This window comes from Tamandua tetradactyla, chromosome 14 (genome assembly GCF_023851605.1).
Source record: "Tamandua tetradactyla isolate mTamTet1 chromosome 14, mTamTet1.pri, whole genome shotgun sequence".
Taxonomy (NCBI): Eukaryota; Metazoa; Chordata; class Mammalia; order Pilosa; family Myrmecophagidae; genus Tamandua; species Tamandua tetradactyla.
In genome coordinates, this window is record NC_135340.1 from 41,116,647 (window position 1) to 41,129,871 (window position 13,225).

Here is a 13,225-nt window from a genome sequence, read left to right on the forward strand (position 1 = left end):
TGGAATGCAAAGAGACTTTTCAAGTCAAGAAGTTATAAATCACTGCAGGGGCTTTAAGAAAATATAGGTTACAAAAATCACATTGACAAACCAAGAATTATCTCATTTTATTTAACGAAGATGCTGGTGATATTCAGGGTATTTAATAATCACTATGGCACAATTACAGTCCAATCAGAGTGGACACCATTCATAGGGGTGAGCAGGGTCCTGATAACTTAGAGTTAGAATTTGTGCAGTGGCTGGCTAATGACCAAAAGGCAAATTCCAGAGAACAGTCAGGCCACAAGGGGAAAGATATCTATGAGGAAAATGGCATTAAATAGTCCCTGGCTTTTACAGCCCCTGGCACCTGAGTGAGTTATCTATAATCACTAGACATCAGAAAAGGAAGAAGGGGAGAGCAATAAAATAGCTACAAAAAATTACAAAAGGAACAGAAAAACTATACAAAACAAACTTTCCCACAGCATTTCATCTTCTCTCCTTATGAGAGCATCTGCATGTTCTGCTTGCGTATGTCCTAAATAAACTTTCTAATTGCTTGGTTGACATGTGCAGTGCCCTCGAATTCTTTCACACAGCATACCCAAGAATTTGAAAACTCATATCCAGCAACATCTTTCTTCAGTCAGCCAGGAGGCACTTCTCCTCTCCACCCATCTGGACTGGTGAGTCATGGCTATGGACCAGGAGGCTGGGTTTTGTGCTTTCACTTTTCTTCTCACTTGACATCTGTGTCTCTAGGAATATGGGGACTCTAATCAGACTTTCCCACAACATAATCTCAGTCTACTCTCAGTTCTATGTCTCCCTCCTTGGAGGTGGCAGGAGCTCATCTCCATACAGTGCACATTCAAGGACTCAGAGCAGCAGGTGACATTGCTCTTGACCTGACTGTGGGCTTATCCCCATGTCATGCAGGAGTGCAGTGGAAGCCAAATCAAACTGCCACCCTCCCTGTGTTTCTCCTCTATCCCCTCAGTTTTCTCAGCCTTCCTCCATCCCCTCATTTTTTTCCTTTCCTTTGAGGGCCACCTCTTGGACCACTTTCACTATTCCCTCTAGGAAGCCAGAGACCCTCTTTTCATGTCTTTGACAGAGATCCTCTCCCCTCCATGAGAGTCTCTTCCTTTCTCCTGTCTGGCTTTAAATGCCTTCTGAGACATTCCATCTTCTGCAAAACAAGATTCTAAGTTAAAGATTCTTGTACCAAACAAGGTATTGTCCTTGCCATTCTAGGATTCACCTCTGGTCTATGCTCATGAAAACTGAATACTTTGCAATTCCTCCTCTCCAGGCCTTAATCCTTTAGTCTCTAGTGAGACACATTGTGGCCAAATAAAAGATTTCCTTCTTCTAAACCATACTCACCTTTCAGCCTTCAGGAAATAGGAAAATTAGAGGATGATGATATTCCAGGGAGCATTGTCCTAGACGTCTATGAGGGGACCTACCCCTCTTCACGAGCATGGGTTGAGATAGTTTGCAGGGGGGAAAGTCCATGGAAAACTGGCAACGTTACTCCCCAAAGTTCCAAAACATTGGGCTTGTGGAGAGGAAGGACTCTTTGAGAGTGTTGTCCTAGAATTCTTCGAGGCAAGGTCCAGGAAATTCGCCAGGAAGTGTAGATCAAGACCTCTCTCAGGAAAGGTGTCCCAGGGATATCCAGCAACTTTAATCTCTGTGTTCCCAACACACTGGGCCAGTGAAGAGGGAAAATCACAGTTCTGATATATATCAGGATGCCCAGCAGTCACACCATTACTAGTAGGGCTCCTCTTTTTCTTTTCTATGGAAAATGGGAAATGCCAACACTCCATAAAACATGATAAAGAGGTAAGCTCAGCCCCCCAGTCAGACTTTCCATTAAATGCCAACCTATAGTTAGATTTGTTCTGTAAAAGACAGGGAAACTGGTCAGAGACTCCCTATGCCCAAACGTTTATGACTCTCTATCAATACAAAGACCTGAGAAGATCTTGTTGCTTGTGTTATATCCATGTCTCAATTTCTGAGAGGGGAAGATCATCTTGATGATTCCCTTTTGCATTTGGTGCTTTTTTTAAATTGATGATCCCCTTTTAAGACTTGTTTCCTAAAAGGCGTGAGAAAATGTACCACCAAGTCCATTCATTATAGTAAGCTAAGGGAAATCACTCAGGAAAAACAGAGGAAAACCTGGACCTATTCCAAGAGAGGTTAATAGAATACTTAAAGAAGTAAACTAATGTAAGCCTTGATTCCTAGGGTTAGGGTTTTGTTAGGGACACATTACATCAACCAGACTGCATGTAATATTCGGGAAATTTTGCAAAAGTGCTCCATGGGACTGCAAACTCCCATTAAGGACCTGTTTGAAACTGCCTTTCCTATCTTTAACAACTGGGAGAGAGATTATGAGGAGAAAAAGGCAAAGAGAGGAAGCAGAAGAACAGAGGAAAAACTCAGCTTTTGCAGAGTGCTCTGTCCCCTCAAGGTTACCTGAATTGTCACTCCAAGCCCCAAAGACTTTGCTTCACCTAGGGGTTAGAGGACCACTGGCAGAGAGAGTACCAGAAACTTCAATACAGCCCTCAACCTCAGGACCCACCAGGTCCTTGATCCAAGTGTCACCAACATGGGCATTGAGCCAGGGACTGCACCACTCCAGGGTGTGAGGTAGCCTCTTAAGACCTGCTTGCCAAGAAGTAAAGAAGACTGTGAGTGCCTGAGGCCACATAGGGTTCTTTTGACTTCACATCTCATGATCAACCTAGAGGAGATTTGCATAACACTCATATGGCAGATAAGCTACTGATTTCTTAACTGATACAGGAGTCACTTACTGTGTCCTGAACTGCCATTCTGGACCTGCCTCTACTTGAACTTGCCTATTACAGGAGTTGATGAGAAAGCCAATTAGGACTTTTACTACCCCTCTCCTTTGTAAGCTTATAGACTTTCTAGAGTCACATTAATTTCTCATTGTCCCTGAATGTCCCCCCACCCCCTTCTAGAAAGGGATCTTCTTGATTCCCTGGTAGTCACTTTGAAATTACTAGACACAATGCTTACCAACCTTGCTTGCCCCAAGATCCCTATTAGATCAAGGCCTCTTAGCATCCCAAAGGTTATCCTTAAAACAATAAACCAGGCGGACCATGGTGGCTCAGCAGGCAGAGTTCTCGCCTGCCATGCTGGAGACCCAGGTTCAATTCCTGGTGACTGCATATGCAAAAAAAAAAAAGAAAGAGAAAAGAAAAAACAATAAACCCTTCCATATGAGATAAAAGCATCTCAGTACCATTCCTCTGAATATCCTCCATCTGTATCCAGGTCAAGTCTGGAGAGCTTTTTCCCATTGAAAGCAATATCCCATTAAGCAGGAAGTGATGGAGGGCTCCAGACAATTATTAAGAAATTCCATTGAAAATGACTCCTAATTCTGCACCAATAACCTTATAACTCTTCCACTCCCCCTATGTATAAAAAAATAGCACTTATGGATAATATAAGCTCTAAGAATTGTCATTAATTTTGTAATTGCTACCCACTTAATTGTACCTAATCCCTGTACTCTGCTAAGCCAAGCACCAGAATTTCCTACTAATTCCCATCTCCATTTTAAGGATGGATTTTTGTATCCCCTTTCACCATAACTATCAATACCTACTTTTGTTTAAATGGTATGGACCCAACAGTTCCTGTTCAGTGCATTAGACAAGGCAGCTCAAAGGTTTTGAAATAGTCACCAAATATTTCAGAATGCTTTTGCAACAGACATTACTAACCTCCAGATATCTCAGAGCATAGTATTGCTTTATGATAATTTTATAAAATTGCATATTCCTAGGATAGAAGCAAATTTTATTTGTAGTCATTGCCAACTATGAGCCTTGAATGGATATAAAGAGTAGTAGAAGGTTTAAGAAAGTAATTTTTTTAATAGTCATTGCTGACTACAAGCCCCAGATGAATAAATGAGAAGGTCTGAGAAAGTTAGCCATTGCCAACCAGAAACCCAGAACAGATACGGAAAGTCATAGAAATTTGTGAAATTAAATTTTTTTATTGTAATCAATGCTACCTAATGACAAGCTTGTCTAAGGAAGTATAGTTTGTCCTATAGATTGCTACACTTAATATGTAAGACAGCACTTGAATGAATATGTGTTCTAACTATTAATGAGGATTGTCAGTCTATTCTTAATGAATACTTATAAAAAAATTCCTAACCATCTGAGTATTCTATCTAGAAGCCTTATTAATGTTTATGTTGACATTAACATCTTTTATTTCAAAGACAAGCCTTCTCACTCTTAGAAAAAAAGCATTTGCCAAAAATTTGTTCTTTAACCTTGTAACCTTCTTTAACTTTGTAAAAGGGAAGAGCTACAACAGTTTAACATATTACATACAAAGTGTTTAAAATGTATTGCAATAATTTAAAATTTTTTCTATCCATCTGTTAAAATGAAAGTTTAAAATTTCTCACCCAATTAATTTCTTCAAGATTAGAAGAGTTATAAAACAAACTCCTCATTGCCAGAGGCTGTGCTCCTGTTCCACAGCCTCAACTAGCCAACCTCAACAGCCAGAGATTTCTATGCCCCCACAATGAGAACTGTGGCTCACTTACAGCTTGAAGCAACTGCAGAAGATGGACTATCAGCCCAAATTCCCTTAAGATTAAGGGGATATAGAACTCTCTGAGGTGGTAGTTGAGATAGGTTTAGAATTAGGGTCACGATGGTTAATGAGCAAAGCACAATTTTCAGAGCACATTCAGATTGCAAACAGAAAGATATCTCTTAGGAATATGGCAGTAAAGAGTCCAAGGACTTTATAGCCCCTGACACCTGATTGAGTTATCTATGACCAGGCATCAACAAAGGAAGAAGAGGGGAGAGCAAAATGCCAGTAAAAAATAAAAAAAGAACAAAAACTATAAAAACAAAACCTTCCCATAGTATTGTGTCTTTCTCTCCTTGTGAGAGAGTCCCCATATTATTTTTGCACATGTTCTAAATAAATGGTCTGCCTGCTTGATTGATCTGTGCTCCCTTGAATTTCTCATGCAGCATAGCCAAGCACCTAGAAACTCAAATCCAGAAACACTAATGCCCCATGTTCTGGGAATTAATCTTTAACCTTTTAGCAGATAAGTAAGGGGAGGTTCAGGGACTCCCAAGGAAATGTAAGGCATGGCAACAGGAATGAGATGTCAGGAGACAGGGGGAATAGCTAGTCACCCACTTCTACGGAGTTCCTTCAGTATTTTCAACAGCCAGTGTAGCTAACAATCAACCTTGAACAGAAAGAAAAGAGAAAAAAATGACCCCGTCACTGAGGGTATAGAACAGGTACTAAGGAAATTTAGTATTTAATCCTTGTTTCAGCTTGATTAACCACTGTTCCTCTTTTATTTTCAGTTTCCTTATCACCTCCAGGAAAGTGCTTTTGCAATTCATCAGATAGGTATGCAGATGATCTGCTATCCCAAGGAGACAGCTTCTTTTCTATACAAGAATTTTCAAAATTGAGGAAAAGTTTTCTCTTCACAAAATAGAGATGAAGAAAACACACTTGAAAAAGTAAGTATCATGGATGTTGATAATTTCCCAAAATGAAATGAAGGGAAAAATATGCAAATATAATTGAGGGAAAATATTGATAAATATGACCAAGTAACATTAATACTTATTGAAAAAGCATGCATGAATGAAGGGGACACAGTAGCGTCACATAGAGTATAGCTAATGGTAAAAATGTATAAATCATGTCACTACTTCCACTTCACAAAACAAAGTATTCAGAAAGAGAAAAATGAGCTAAAAATATGGATCGAGCAATCAGTAAAAGAGAGGCAAGTGGCCAATAAAATATTATGGGTTTGTGAGTTCAAGTTAATTATTAAGGAAGTCAATAACCATACAAACGTTGAGATGTTAAGGCTGTTAAATTGCTGGTCAGAATGGGAAGCAAAAATTATTTCAGTGGGGCAATTCAAAGATCCACATTCAAAAAAATCATGTAGATTTTATCTAGCAATTCTATTTTGAATAATCTAACCTAAAAGAAAATCATCCCAGAGGTTTTCATGATAGAAAAAATGTAAATCATTTAAATGTCTAACAATAGATAATTGGATAAATTTATTATCCTCTATTTATACAGTGAAATATTGCACAACTATTAACAAAAAAATGAAGTCAAAAGTTTAATAAAATGATAAATGCTCATGGATGTTTATGAAAAAAAACCTTAAGCTCCAAATATATACATGTATATATACAAATATAAGGGTATATACACATTTTAAAATATCCAGTAGCCATGTTTCTTGAGGATGATTGAATAATGATATATATGTCACAATGTTACTGTGTGATTGTGAAAACCTTGTGTCTGATGCTCCTTTTATCTACCTTGTCAACGAAGGAGTAGAACATACAGAATAAAAATAAGTAATAGGGGGAACAAATGCTAAAATAAAATTAGTTTGAAATGCTAGTGATCAATGAAAGCAAGGGGTAAGGGGTTATGGTAAGTATAATCTTTTTTTCTTTCTTTCTTGTGTTTGTTTTATTTCTTTTTCTATTGTCTTTTTATTTCTTTTTCTGAATTAATGCAAATGTTCTAAGAAATGATGATATGCAACTAAGTGATGATATTGTGAATTACTGATTATGTATGTTGATGTTTTATTTTCCTTCTTTATTTTTTAATTAATAAATAAATTTAAAAAAGAAATAAAAGCATAAACACATATAGTAATGTTTTAAATAAAAATTTTACTCTGATGATGAATGTTAATGGATGGGAAAACCTGAAATTTTACAAGGTTATATCATTTTCTTTTTGCTGATATGTTTTCTCAAGTTTTTGTATAATTAACATGCAGCAACAGATGTATAATGCAAAAAACACTTGTTAAAAGAAAATAGCCTTTTGGTATAATGCCCAGAATATATGAAGAGATCCTCATATGTGATAGATAAAATAAACAAAAAGACAAACAACTCACTTAAAATATCAACAAAAGACATGGATAGGAACTTTTCAAAAGAGGAAGTACAAATGGCTCAAATGCATATGAAAAGATACTTAACTTCACTGAAACTACAATGGGATATCATCTCACACATACTAGAATGGACATTATCAAAACACAAAACTACAAATGTCAGTGAGAATGTGGAGAATTAAGTGTACTTGCTTATTCTTGGTGGGAAAATAGAATGGTGCAACTGCTCTGGAAGGCAATTTGGTGGTTCCTCAGGAATCTAAGTGCAGAATTGTAAAATGCAGCAATCCTGTTTTTAGGTACATACTCAGAAGAACTGAATGTGGGATAAGAAAAAGCACACTTGCTTGCTGATGGTTACAGTAGCATTATTCATGATTGCCAAGAGACAAAAAGAGCTCACATGTCCATCAATGGATGAGGGGATAAAGAAAGAGTGGCATACACATAAGACAGAATATTATACAGATGTGAGACAGAATAAAGTCTGATGACTGCAGACATGTGAATAAACCTAGAGGACATTATATTGATCAAAATGTGTCAGAAAGAGAAGATCAAATATTGTATGGTCTCATCAGTATGAACTGAATATAATGACCAAACTCTGAGAGTTAAAATTAAGACACAAGTTATAAGGTGATAGAAAGAAGATAGAGATTGGGCATTTGATGCTGAATGAAGTACATAGTGTTTAACAGGATGATTAGAGAGAAGCAGAAAAGAATAGCACTGTGATTGTAGCACAATATTGTGAGTATAAAGAAAAATCTGAGTGTGAGTATGATTGAAAGAGGAAAAGATAGAAGATTAAAACTGTGACAGTATAAACTTAGTGAATCCTAGAGTAGACAATGATGGTGATTAAGTACACAAATGTAAGATTTTACATGAGGGAGAATAAAGAAATGCATTTGTGAGACTTAAAAATTGGACGGTATATGTGAAAATAATATTAATGCCAACTAAGGTCTACAGTTAATAGTAGCATTGTTATGCTCTTTCATGACAATAGCAAAGATAAATTTCAATAAGAAAGTGATACGAGGGAGAGATGTGGGATTTGTGTTGATGTATCTCCTTTTCTTTTCCTCTTTTTTTTTTACATTGTTTTTCTTTCTTTGTGGAAAAAATGTAAATGTCCATGATGAATTCATACCAGGAGCCATTGACTCTACACTTAGAATGGATTGTATTGTGTGTGGATAAACTGTTTAAAAATAAACAGTAAGATATAAGTACTGGAGAAGATGTAGAATGAGAGATACACCTATCCACTCTTAATAGGGATGTAGAATGGTATAACCACTCTGCATGTCTAAGTAGAGGGTTGTCATATGGTCCTACAACCCTATTATTAGGTATGTACTAGGAAGAACTGAAATCAGGGACATGAGGAGATATTTGCACATTGTTGTTTATGGTGAAATTATTCAAGATAGCCAATGGATGGAGTTGGTATAAGGGCACATTGACTGATGAAGAGAAAGGTAAACAATGGTAGGTACATATGAAAAAATATTGAGTGGCTGCAGAAAGGATTGAAGTCACAAGGCATGTAGATAGGTGAATGTATCTTGAGGACATAATGTGGAATGACATAAGTGAGAAAAGAAAGTGCAGATATTGTATGCTCTTATAAATATAAATAAACTGTACTGAGTAAACTCTAAAAATTTAATTGAACAGAATAGATGATATAGGATAGAAAGTGGGTAGAGATTGGACAATTGATTTGACTAGGCAATTCAAGTATTTGATAAGGCTCATAGTAAATGTCCCTAGAGTGTAAGCTCTTACAAAAGACAGATTTAGTCTTGAGTTTTAAATATTATTTATAAATTCTAAGATGCTGTGCATTTTTTGTATAACATGATAGTTCCCTGGAATTTTAGGTATCTGTGTGAAACCTGAGTCTGAGAGTTAACTCCTTGCAGCTCTGAAAATCAGCATTCTTCCATACAGCAGCTGTTAAAGAAGCTAAAAAACAGACCAGAATTCAAGTAGAGATATGAATGAAATGGACCTGGTTAGGACTTAATAATAATATGGGTAAAGGATGATCTTGTCTGTATTTTTAAACTTCAACTTTGGTGTTAGACAAAGGAAAGAGCTGTTATATGGTACAAACTTTAGTTTCATAGGACATTATCTAATTCAACCTACCTGGTCAGTTTATTTAAACACAGTAATTACATGGAAAATAGAGCAGGTAATGAGATCTCATTATTTTGTAGAGGTTAATGCAATACCCTGATAAATGCTAGAATATTTTGGGCAGAAAATTAAAACATATTTGCATGCAACCCTTGAGGGACTGTGGAAAAATGTGAAACTATTAAACTTCCCCAACTGGGAAATTCCTGATATTCTCTCAAACATTAGTGACTTCCAATTTAATAACACAAAACTTGGTCTTGTGTCTTGCACTTATGGAAATTATTTTTGCGATGGTAAATCTAAGCGTACTTATAATTAGGCCTAAGCATCACCCACACAGAACCTCTTTGTTGCTCAGAAGTGGATGCTCACTCCCAGCCAACTGGGCAAAAACTCACTACTGACCACCCTATGTGTGACATGACGTCCAGGGCTGTAAATCTCTCTCATATCCTGGGACATGACTCCCAGGGATGAGTCTGACACAGGAATCTTGATATGAAGAATGCGTTCTTGACCAAAAAGGGGGAATAGAAATGAAACTAAAGTTTCAATGGCTAAGAGATTTCAAATAGAGTCCAGAGGTAATTCTGGAGGTTACTGTTATTCAATCTTCAGTCAAATATTGAAAATTGCCACAGAATTCCAAGCACCAAGCAAGAGTACCATGTGCTCTATCTAAGACTCTATAAAATTTACTTAATAAGTTTAATTTTTAAGATATTTAAGGCCTCCATATTTTCCCTTTGCCAGATAAGCTCTGAAACTGAAGCACCAGTCTCTCCAAGAACATAAACCTTATTCATTCCTTTACCCTAGAAGGGCAACAAATCCTTCTAGCACAAAGAAGTTAAAATGGTCATTGCCCAGATATACCCAAAGATTGACAGAATGATGAAATGGGATGGTGGAGGTGTGTTATAGTTTGCCAAAGCTGTCAGAATGCAACACATCAGAGACAGATTGGCTTTTAATAGAAGAGGATTTATTTATTTAAAATGTATAGTTCTTCAGAAGAAAGGCTGCTAACTTTCTTGGGAGGTTCTCTCTTACACAGGAAGCCACAGGGTGATTTCTGCTGGCCTTCTTTCCAGGCTTCTAACAGTTTTCCCTGAGGTGCTTCCTTTCTACATCTCCAAAGGCCTGGGCTGAGCTGCAAGTGCTAAGATGAGGTATGCCAAGCTGCTTGGGCCATGCTGCATTAACCTCTCTTATTTAAGCATCCAGCCAACTAAAATCAAACATCTTTCATTGCAGCAGGCACTCTCCCTAGCCAATGGCAGATGTGATCAGCGACAGATGAAATTCATATGCTATTGGCTCAGGTCCACAACAATATAATTAGGCATTTCAACTGGCAAAGTTGACTCCTGAACCTAACCACCACAAGGTATAATCAAGAAATTAGGATTTCACAAATTATTAGGACCACTAATCGTAGCAATGTTTCTCTTTATTTTCTGGTGTATTAGAATAACCAGATGAAAGTATCTGAAACTGTTTAACTGTATTACAGTAGTCTTGAACTTTGATAATGATGGTATAGCTATATAACATTTAATACATGACCCTGTGATTGCAAAAACCTTGTGAATGACACTCCATTTATCCCGTATATGGGTAGAGACATAATAAAACAAATACATACTTCGAAGTTATAACAGTAACAGGCCAGAAATTTAGAGGGGAAATAACCTTATGTAAATTACAAGCAATACTTTTTGTACTTTTTTAATAACCTTTCATCAATTGTAACAAATATAGCCACTCTTAAAAGTAGCATAATTTTAAAAATTTCTTATAATCAATTGTAACAAATTTTTCACACCAATCCAAATGTTGTTGGTGAGGTGGCTTATGGTAATCCATGCATCATTATTCTGTTAAGCCACAACTCTAATAGAAATTTTAATTTTAAAAAGAAGAAAGCATTTTAGAGAGAACTAAACAAGGGAAAGAATTCACAAACAACTGTTCTAAAGACTACATGTGTTCCTGGGGGTAGAAGAAGTGGGGCAAATTATGCACCAAAGGCTTTTTCATCATAACGTTCCACAAAGATAGGAATTTTTTGAGGCTTATCCCCATTCACATACAATAGGCAGTTACTTCAACTTATCAAACTGTCAGCAGTTTCCAAAGTATTCTAAGTTAGATATATACTACTTTGACTTAAGACAAACCTAAAATATGAACACTATGTTAAAGGTGAGTGTGACTGCCTTCTCACCTCCATGGTTTCTGTTCAGAAATCCACACAGTCTTATTGACATTTCCTTGTGTGTGATGGGTTGCTTTTATCTTGATACTTTCAAAATCCTCTCTTTAACTTTGACATTTGACAATCTGATTAGTAAATGTCTTGGAGTAGGTCTATTTGGATCTATTTCTTTGGCATATGCTTCACTTCTTGGACCTTAAATTTTATGTCTTTCATAAGGCATGGGAAATTTTCAGGGATTATTTCCTCCATTATTTTTTCTGCTCTTTTCCACTTCTCTTTTCCTTATGCAACACCCATAATACATATACTTACATGCTTCATATTGTCATCTCATTCCCTGAGACCCTGCCTATTCATTCTTTTTACCCTATATATTTTTTTTCTGTGTTGGATTTCAGATATCATGCTCTCTAGTTCCCTAATACTTTCTTCTGCCTTTTCAAATCTATTGTTTTAGTTCTCTACTTTTATTCATCTCTTCTGTTGTGTCTTTCATTCCCATAGGTCTGCAATTTATTTTTTCCCCAAACATTTGCATTCTTCCTTATGTTTTCACAACATCTTCATTATATCCTAACACAATGCACTGATTTTATTTTTCATGAGATTTTTCCCGTCTGTTTGAAAATCCTGAAACAGTTTCAATTCCTGTACCTCACTTGAAATGTTGGTTTGTTCCTTTGACTTGGCCATAGCTTCAATTTTCCTAGTACCACATTGTTTTTTCCTGGCATTTAGGCATTTGATTCTTTTAATTAGTTTATTCTGGAGGTTGTTTTCACTCTTTACCTACGGTTTTCTGGTTGAATGGCTTGGTATTCTACCTGTTCTTTGGCATTCTGTTCAACTTGTTCTAGACTTCTAGCATAGGTTCTGTTTAACTGATCAAAATTTTTCAGTTTTTTTTCTCTTTCTTGCCCTGCCTATAGGGAGCCTTTGTCTAAGTAGTGTCTCCTCAGATATTACCAACCCCAGACAGATTTTCTCAGATGGGACAAGCCCATGACAGGAGAGACAAGCCAATATCAAGTTTCCTTGTGGGTGAGATCCAGCAGATCTTATACTTTCTATGAAACCTACAGTCTCTGAGATTTTTCTAGCCTTCCCAGCCTGTGGCACTTGTCTGCCCACGGCTTCCTATCAGTATAAAGTTAGGCACTATCTTTAATTTCAGCAACCTCTGCCTGCTAGGGTCATGGTTGAGACTGGGGTTCAGGTAGTATGTGGATCCTGATTGCTTCTGTTTTCAAGCTGCCTAGGGCCTGAAGTTCCTGAAGGAGGGCAGCTGCATGAACTGGGCCTCACCCCTATTTTCTAGGGCAAAATAAACCCTTCAGAGGATTGTCCCAATCCATCTGACTATTTAATTTGTCTCTCAGACATGTATTAATTTAGTCCTTACCTGGAGCAGTTCTGATCTTGAGATTACTCAAAGTTCTATCTAATCAGCTGTTAAGAAGTAAAAAAAAAAAAGCCTTTTCAGAGTCAGACTGTCACTCCCAGGGGTTTGTCAGTCAAGAGCTGAAGTTGTTACATGGCACTATATGTCCCCTGGGACTATAAGCCCCCTTTTTTTGTGGTCCAGCCCTTTTCCAATATTTTGTGGTGTTGCTCAAAATGCCTCTGTTTTTTATTTTATTTCTGTCAGCTGCTCAGCTTCACTGCTTTGGCAAACAACTGCTGGTTACATTAGTGCTTACCCCGGTGTACCTGTGCTGAAGGCCTATATTCAGTAATCAGAATTTGTTAATTCTGCCATTGGTGCATGATTGAGCTAACTCCTTGATATTAGTAAAGTCTGCTTCCATTCTGCTCAGGGATTCAGCCTCCCA

At 37.1% G+C, this 13,225-nt stretch overlaps 1 long non-coding RNA gene across 2 annotated transcripts in view; it reads right to left on the bottom strand.

The window, feature by feature from the left end:
• The window catches only part of LOC143655853 (uncharacterized), a 131,311-nt gene that overhangs the window by 32,210 nt on the left and 85,876 nt on the right, over nucleotides 1-13,225 (bottom strand). The gene's annotated exons all lie outside the window — the stretch shown is intronic.